Source organism: Rhamphochromis sp. 'chilingali' (assembly GCF_963969265.1).
Source record: "Rhamphochromis sp. 'chilingali' genome assembly, chromosome: 5".
Lineage (NCBI taxonomy): Eukaryota > Metazoa > Chordata > Actinopteri > Cichliformes > Cichlidae > Rhamphochromis > Rhamphochromis sp. 'chilingali'.
In genome coordinates this window covers 38,345,618-38,355,312 of record NC_137932.1, presented here as the reverse complement: position 1 = coordinate 38,355,312, position 9,695 = coordinate 38,345,618, and the positions used below count along the sequence as shown (strand labels likewise).

At 40.6% G+C, this 9,695-nt stretch overlaps 1 long non-coding RNA gene across 1 annotated transcript; it reads right to left on the bottom strand.

Moving 5' to 3' along the window:
- Nucleotides 1-3,230: 3,230 nt before the first annotated feature.
- Nucleotides 3,231-5,392, bottom strand: LOC308396615. Its single transcript, XR_013971597.1, has 3 exons — nt 5,305-5,392; nt 4,122-4,214; nt 3,231-3,978 (listed from the first exon to the last, which is right to left on the bottom strand). It is a non-coding gene; the product is annotated as an uncharacterized lncRNA (long non-coding RNA).
- Nucleotides 5,393-9,695: the final 4,303 nt, after the last annotated feature.

The window sequence follows — 9,695 nt, the reverse complement described above, 5'->3', positions numbered from 1 at the left end:
CATCCAGTGAGGATGCTCTCAATGGCACAGTGATAGAAGGTCCTGAGGATGCGGGGGCTCATGCCGAATCTTTTCAGTCTCCTGAGAAAGAAGAGGCGCTGCTGCGCCTTCTTCACTGTTTTGTTTGTGTGTACTGACCACGTAAGATCCTCAGCCAGGTGTACGCCAAGGAACCGGAAGCTGCTCACTCTCTCCACAGCAGCGCCGCTGATGGTGATGGGGGTGTGTACTGCTCTGCACCTCCGGAAGTCCACTATCAACTCCTTTGTCTTTGCGACGTTGAGGGTGAGATGGTTGTCTTGACACCAGTGGGTCAGGGCGCTGACCTCCTCCCTGTAAGCCGTCTCCTCACCGTTGGTGATAAGACCCACCAATGTAGCGTCGTCCGCAAACTTCACAATGATGTTGGAGTTGTTAGTGGCCGTGCAGTCGTAGGTGTAGAGTGAGTACAGGAGAGGGCTCAGTACACACCCCTGTGGAGCACCAGTGTTCAGTGTGATGGGGGATGAGGTGATGCTGCCCAGTCTGACCACTTGGCGTCTGTCAGACAGGAAGCTAAGGATCCAGCTGCAGAGGGAGCTGCTCAGTCCTAGATCCTGCAGTTTCCTATCCAGCTTCGAGGGAACGATGGTATTGAATGCTGAGCTGTAATCTACAAACAGCATTCTCACATACGTGTGTGAATGGGTGGATGACTGGATATGTAAAGCGCTTTGCGGTCCTTAGGGACTAGAAAAGCGCTATATAAATACAGGCCATTTACCATTTAGTGTAAAACCCCACACTGTGGAATAAACCCAGCAAACAAACCCCAATGACATCTTCCTGCACTCTAAGAAATAAAATGTTGCATTTACTCCACCCAGTTATGTCAACCGGTTCCACATAACTGGGTTAGTGAAATATAAAATGTATGATACACTTAATTTGAACAACAAATTTTAAGTACATCTGTCAAGCTTTGGCTAATTAAATGCAAATCACAAGAATGGTGTTGTATTAACTAAATATCATAATGTTGATCTAACTAACATGTTGACTTAAATTGACAACACTAAATAAAATCTACTCAACCAAAACAAGCCCTACTTACTCTATAAAATAAGATGTTGCATTTACTCCACCCAGTTATGTCAACCGGTTCCACACAACTGGGTTAGTGAAATCTAAAATGTATGACACATTTAATTTGAACAACAAATTTTAAGTACATCTGATAAATTGACTAACCCTAAACGAGCTCTACTGAAACTATAGGATTAAATTACTTACTCTATTTAAAGTAAATTGAATAAATCAAACACAATTTTATTCAGTTAACCCAACTTTAATAACACTTGGTGTAAAATGTGCTGAAGCAAACTTTGAGCTGTTCAAAATTCTAGATCAATGCCAACCAACAGCAGGGGAGCTGAGGGAGGTGAGAATAGAGCCGACGAGTTGAATCTGTTTTTCAATAGATTCGACACCACAGTGTCTGCTCCCACCCCCACAACCTCACCTGCAGTCAGCCTGGAATCCAGAGCCACACCACTGTGCCAGCCTCTCTCTTCACATGTTGCCTCCTGTGAGATTCCTGACACCCCTCCCCCACCCATCACCTTCACTCAATACCAGGTTGAGATGCAAATGAGGAGACTTCACTCAGGCAAGTCTGCTGGACCAGACGGAGTGAGTCCCCTTGTCCTCAAGACCTGTGCCCCCCAGCTGTGTGGAGTCTTTCATAAACTGTTTATGCTGAGTCTGAGTCTGCAGAGGGTCCCGGTGATGTGGAAGACATCATGCCTCGTCCCTGTACCAAAGACGCCTCGTCCCAGTGGCCCCCAGGATTACAGGCCCGTGGCACTGACCTCCCACATCATGAAGACCCTGGAAAGGCTCATCCTGGACCAGCTGCGACCCATAGTAAGACCACATCTGGATCCCCTTCAGTTCGCTTATCAGCCTCGTCTCGGAACAGAGGACGCCATCATCTACCTGCTCAATCGTGTCTACACCCATCTGGACCAGCCGGCGAGCACTGTGAGGGTCATGTTTTTTGACTTTTCCAGTGCTTTCAACACCATCAGGCCGACCCTCCTGGGTGATAAGTTAGCAGCGATGCAGGTGGATGCTTCTCTGGTGTCCTGGATTGTTGATTACCTGACAGGAAGACCACAATATGTACGTCTCCCACAGTGTGTGTCTGACAAGGTGATTAGCAACACAGGGGCACCACAGGGGACTGTCCTCTCCCCCTTCCTCTTCACCCTCTACACCACAGACTTCAGCCACTGCACAGAGACCTGCCATCTTCAGAAGTTTTCTGATGACTCTGCGGTGGTTGGATGCATCAGCAGGGATGATGAGACAGAGTACCGGGCTGTGGTCAACTCCTTTGTCACGTGGTGTGAGCAGAATCATCTGCAGCTCAACGTGGCAAAGACCAAGGAACTGATCGTGGACTTCAGGAAGACCAGGAAACACTTGACCCCTGTTTCAATCCAGGGGGTCAGTGTTGACATTGTGGAGGACTATAAATACCTTGGAGTACACATTGACAATAAACTGGACTGGGCTAAAAACACCACAGCACTTTACAGGAAGGGCCAGAGTCGTCTCTATTTTTTGAGGCGACTGAGGTCCTTCAACATCTGCCAGAAAATGCTGAGGATTTTCTATGAGTCTGTTGTGGCCAGTGCGATCCTCTATGCTGTTGCATGCTGGGGGAGCAGGCTGAGGGTCGCAGATGCCAACAGACTTAATAAACTGATCCGTAAGGCCAGCAATGTTGTGGGGATGGAGCTGGACTCCCTCAAGGTGGTGTCGGAGAGGCGGATGCTGTCCAAGATAAAGACAATGTTGGATAACACCTCCCACCCACTCCATGACATGTTGGTCAGTCACAGGAGCTCGTTCAGTGAGAGACTGAGATTACCGAAAAGCACCACTGAACGACACAGGAAATCATTCCTGCCTGTGGCCATCTCCCTGTACAACGCATCCACTTAACACACTGTTTGCTGCTACAACTACACATGTTTCTTTTCCAAATATTTATTTATAAGTGACTTATGTATGTATGTATGTATGTATATATATGTATATATTGTACTATTCTTAGTTAGCGTATTGTCTGTCTTGTCTTAATGTTGGTTTAAAATGGAGCACTGTAACAAAAAATAATTTCCCCCAGGGATCAATAAAGTATTCTGATTCTGATTTTCCTAAACAAAAATTTCTTCACATATATGCAAGTGCATATTAAGTACAGGAAGACATAATGCAGAATGTTAAAATCAAGTTATTAAAACTGGAAAGTGTTGTGATTCCAACATTTTTAACATTAACATGACTTAATTTAAACTTGCTTCGGGTACAATGGAAAACTCACAATACAGTCCTATAAACAACAAGTAGAAATGACTTTAGTGGCATTTTTGTCCATATTTAAAAAACCTTTTTTTTCCCCAAAACTTAAAATGAAGTCCAAACTTAGGAGCAGTCTTGTTCAATGTAGCTGGATGGTGGTAAAAGTTCAACATGAACAAAGCATGCCAAAAAGTATGAGGCCTTGCAGAAGTTCTTGCGGAATTCAAACTGAACAGTTTATAAAGTGCAAGGAGATGGGTTTGAGAATCTTGTAACCAGTTCAGTGTCCTCTATAGTTCAGTGCAGGCTGTTTCACTCAAGCAGTTTGTTTTTCAGAACTTGCACATTCATGGATAGGTTGTTCCCATCCAACTCCATCAGCACCTTCTGAAGAAATTCAAATATGTATTTCAGGTGCTTTGGGTACCTCAGATTTAGACTGTAGATTAGTCCAAGCAGGAGGGCACACCCCTTTGCCACATCACTAAGAGCTTTCAGCACAGTGTATCCTTCTATGATGACACCAATGTCCTCAGGTGTATCTGCAGAGTCTGCTCCTTCATGTCTGACAACACAGACTCCTAAAGTCAGCTGCTCCGTTTCTCTTCTTGCACTAAGATCCATATCCTTAAAATGAAAACAAAGGGGGGAAAAAGTTACTTGCATATAGATACATATGAACAAATGAGCCCACCTTCAATTTACTATCCCAAATTAAAAAAACCAAACAAACAAACAAACAAACTGATCTTTCCCCTTTTCTAACTTACCAAGAATTCCTTGAACAGGTCATCTGGCTTTTTATTTAAGTAGACACAGATAGTTTTTAGGACGCATTCCCGTCGAACATCAATGCTGATATTCTGGTGGAGATAAGAACTCAATGTGAGACAAGATTTTGGTTCTTTTCCACCTCTTCCCAAACCAAAGTCAAAAATATTAACAGATGAGTGATTAGCGATGAGTAATTAAACAATGTTTGACAACTCACATTAGTGACATTCAGTGAGGTTAATGATTGGTTAGGCACTGATTCTTCTGAGTCAGATCAACAAATATATGAACACAAAACTAGAAGCTTTTCATTTTTGACAATACATGAAAGCTTTCACTTTTGCTTTAATCAATTCTAGACTGTTTAACAATATAATTATTAATTGTACCCCTAAAAATGTTAAAATGAAATAGAAGATTAGAACTCGGCAATATGGATTCAAAATCCTATCACAATATTTTCTGGTATTTATTACGATAACAAGAGTTACAATAAAAGATAACAGTAACCACAATCACATCTGAGCCACTTTTGTTGCATCTACTGACAGACAGAACTAGCTGACCAACATAAAATGAAGGGGGAACACACAAATTGTCACTTTGATAATCAATGGAACTGATACAAGGAGTTAAATGCATTACATATAGCTGTATTACACATAATGCTGCATTTTAATGACACAAGATAAATGCATGTCTTACACTTTAATCACTGATATTAACACTAAACCAGATATCAACACGGGGTAGAATTCCTTCAAACAATGTAGCAACTTATTTGATGCATGTTTCTAAAATACACTATACATATATTTCATTCTTCAAACGGATCGGATCGCTGGCGCTCCTGGTGCTCATTACTGACACCAGGGAGCATGCGCGGTAGATGTTGGGAGTAATTTTAAAGCTGCAGTTCTTAGTAGGCAAGTTGCAGCTTAACATGAATCGTAAAACATTTTGGGAAATTACACCGAAGTGGGCCCAATAATATTTGTTAAATGCCTGACTAATAACACCTGTGAGAGGCATACAAGCTAGAATGCTAAAAAAAAAAAAAAAATTACCAGACATCATTTGTTTTAAAATAAAACATACAGAAGTACTCCCGAAAATGTCGGATGTTTATCATTTAGTACACATTAACCAAATATGTCATCCTTAAATGGTTGTACTTACCAAATAATCCTCAAATGGCAATGGATTTTATCCAGGCTTCTGAGCATGATGCAAGTTTCGGTTGAAAATGGCAGTTGTTCAAACTTCCACACTGCACATGTGCAAACTGAGAAGTACGGAGAGCCTGTTAGGACAATCCTCTTCAAATTAAAGTGCTGTTCATTTTAAATGAACTTTTTACGTTGAATTTAATGTACTGCATTTTGTTGTATTGAAATATTGTGTTATTAATTAAAATCAAAACAATATCCTTGTGTTTAGAGTTAAAAATCAATTGTGACATTAATTTTAACATAAAACGTTTACATAATGCTAGCAACATCAATGTATCATTTCTTAGAGTGTGGTCAGCACAGGTCACAACAGCAAAAGGTTTGAATTCAGTTAACTCAGTGGGATTGGAATTGAGCCCCAGAGCAAGAGTTTGTGAACTCCATCCATCCATTCACTTCCGCTTATCCTTTTCTGGGTCGCAGGGGGCGCTGGAGCCTATCCCAGCTGTCATAAGGCGAGAGGCGGGGTACACCCTGGACAGGTCGCCAGTCTGTCGCAGGGCCAACAAACAGTTTGTGAACTCATTTTACTTTTTATTTCTCAATCTCAGTTTGGAACTAGTCTTCAACTATGACTTCACATTGAGAAAAGATTTCCAGTTGTAAAAATGTTTAGAAATGTTTGCTGAGAAGCTGTTGGAATAACTGTTGAAAGAACTTGTGTATAGAAGTTGACCCGATCAATGTCTTCCAGTCTCTAATAAGAATGATAATTATGGGAAGGTATAATTGCTATATAGAGAAAAAGCCATTGTGGGCAATTCTCTGGGCAAGTGATAATTCCCAAAGCTACATACAGCAACAGGAATGCTGTTAGGCCCTTGGGGTCCTTTCTTTCACACCAAAGGGAATACCCTTAGGCCATTTTCGCATCACATTCAAAACATCATACACTAAAGCTTTGAAGTAGCCTACAGCTGAAACCTTGTCAATACAAATCGAGTGGGATGCACTCTGGCATTTGCCGTTTCATTTTACCCTCAGCTCAATATACTTGACATGCCATAGCGAGGGAAATATTTTGAAATCTTATACTATGAGATTCCAGTCTTTACAGTGATGACCCAATTTTCATTTGCAGCTTGTCCACTGTGTCAGTTCAAAATTAAAAGAAGCAAGCAAAGACTAATTAGTGTGTTTGAAGGACGAAAGTTCAGAAGTAGTTTGGAAGTTGTTTAGTGGACCACCACTAATTATATTGTAAATATAATTGGACCTATAGCAAGAATCCAGTGTTTAAAAAATGGTTTCTGTGGTTAAATTTTGTCATTTTTTTCCCTGCTGTTACAGCTCTCTGTGTCTGTATGTGTCTGAGTGTGCGAGTATGACAGACAGATGACTGTGGGAGTATCAGTGTCCAGCAACTTGCTATTATAGTTGCAGAAGTGTAGAAAATCACCTATTTGGGAGATTTTTTTAAACCAGGAAAATTTAGGTTTCTTAGCAAATGAAGGAAGCAATTACATGAAGGATGAACAAACAGGTGGAGATAACATATGCTGTTGTATTGGTGTGATTAAAAGAACTAGGAACATGCAACTAGCTTAGCAGGTACTCCAAACTAGCTTGTTAGGTTTACATTTTGTCAGACAAGGAATTTATTTATTTATTTATTTATTTAATTTGTCGCATGGCTTAAAATTGTACAGAATACAGTGTCTGCAAAACTCTAAGGCCACTATTCAAACATGATGAAAATCTCTGTCGGTGTCTGTATTCAGCTTTCTAGTTTACATGTTCTCCCTGCATGGGAAATGGATCGTTTCTTGGATAGTCCTTCCACAGTCTGAAGAAATTAGGTTAATTAGTAAATCTAAATTGGTCTGGGTTGGTGGGTGGACAACGTGTACAAAATTAAGAACTGAATGAATGGATGGTTGAAATAGTCAGTAAGACTGGAAAAAAGGACTTTACACATGTAAGGAGGCGGACCTCTAATTTAACCAAATTATATAACCGAATTCATGAAATATACTGTCTCCAAAAAAAAAAAAGCACCATCTTTAATATTGAAAATTTCTGTACTCCATAGAATGCAAGAGATTAGGGGAAATTATATCTATTAACCTCTAAATAAAAATCATTATATATTTCTGCGTTGCATGCTTTTACTTCTGCTTGAAAATGAGAGTAACTGCTCTGTTTTTGTGTCTGATAATAATGCTTCAAAACTGGTTTCAGAGTTAGATTTTTCCACCGCGAGTAACTGTAGCAACATTCAACATATCACCTTGAGTTTATTAATGCAGTAGTATGTTCACTTTAAGTCCCAGCAGGTGCAGGAAAAAGTGCAGGCTGCTCTCTTGCTTGTGTATGGGTTGTGTGTTCACTTAGCCCTGTGAAGCTCAGAAGATTCAAAGGCGAACAACATACTGTATCATTTACAGCAGCAATATCAGTTTGATTCTGTGTCTGTTTGCAACTGCGGTCTCTGGTCATTGTGCAGCACTTTGTAAGACACATGTTCTGTTTTCTGATGTAAATACAATTGTCTTGACTTGTCCTCAGCCAACAAAGCTGGTTTCTCACAGTTCAGGTCTCCCAGGTGCCAACATGTATCACACAAACACCACTTTGACCATGACCTCCAGCTGAAAGCATAGTGTTCCACTTTTTCTAAAACTCCTCACCTCTGTGCTGAGAGGAGGGCATAAAAACAAGGCTATAGCTGTATTCTGAAATTGTGTTCATAGCCAAATAAGTCAAAATACAATCAAATGCCCTTTCCTGTTTTGCTCACACATCCACCACCTCACATGCAGTATCCTGTGCTATCATCAAAATGTTGACACTTTTCAACCCTTTGTAATACACACTCTGACAAAGCAAGGAGGGAATTAGGGGCAAGTTGCCCACAGCCATCTCACCTCTGCCTGGCCTCATCACAGGAGGAGGGAGCTGGAAGCCCCAGGGCTGGCAGTGGGCCAGGCCAATACGGGTTGGCCATGTGGCAAGTCATCCCGTAGGAGAGTGGATGACCTTCATGTGGGTTCAAAGATTGTTGAGACCACAGGAGTGGTTATAAGCTGAGTAGGTGAATCGATATGCTATATACTCCAGTATGGGCTGATACCACTCCCAGTTTTGAGAACTTTTTGTGATGCTGCTACAATGTGCAGTGTGGTTATTTAAGACAAGTGCAATTTATCTGAAAGTGACTTTAAAAGTGCTACAGTTTCATTCAAAATAACACGATTTATTTAACTGTGCTCAGTACACAGTGAACAAATGAGACAATTGGTATATAATACTTTCTACTTCTATTGGAAATTCTCTAGAGTATTCGAACACAGGAAAACTCATTAAATACTACAAAGTATTTTACCAGTCTCCTCCTCTTCAAGGTTGCCTATATAGGTATAAGAGGATTAGAGGACCAGAAGGTTCTTATTAGTATAGATCAGAACTGAAATGAGTAAATAAAAATACATGTTTTCCATTATGTTTTTCCTCTTTCCTCCTCTCCTCTGTGTTTCCAGAAGCTTCATGTAAATAGTGGTGGGAACTGTTGTGATGAGATCCGATGTGACAAGAGTGTAAATGCATCGCTTTGAATCATTTTCAAAAGGGTTTTATCTGCCTTGGGGTAATAACCTTTACATTGCTGTCCCAGAGGTAACTATCCACCTCTGTGTCGACTGAAAGTTATACTGTGCTAGAAAAAATGCACCCTTCATTGCTAATGCAAATAGTGTTGAGTGAGTCTTTCATCTTGCACTTGTTTTTCATTAGTACAAAAGTGGCTTTAAATTTTGAAATACATTTTTGAAAAGCATTATCTTTAATTCTACCTTTAATGTTCACAACTCCAAAACTTACAGACCATCACAGGCTTTATCTGTGCAGGGAGGAATTTCTAGAAAATTAAACTGTACAGCTCTGCTATCACTTCCAACATAAATGAAGACAGGAAACTAAACAGTAGTGACGTTTGTAGGTTTACTGAAGTTGGACTAGCTGGTATATAATGTTGTAGTGAGTGGTGGCTAGCTACACAGCTATGGTTAGCATAATATAAACACAGTGAAGCTGGAGGACGGATGCTAACTTTTTTCCACTTGATAAAAGTTAATGTGGGTTCCCATGGTTAGGGACAAACACAGTCGCATGGCAGAATGCTGTAAACGGACCAAACTTCAGTCAGGAGAACAACTGAGATAATCCATCCACAATACGAGGTTAGTCATTAATTTACTGCTGCATGAGCTGGGCTGTAGTTACATCGTAACGTTTTAAAAACTGAACTTTAAAACCTACTGCCAATGAATAGTGATCATAAAAACTAAGAGAGGCCGACAGTGATCACTGACTTTTTTAGGGGCTTGTTCAGATTAAAAA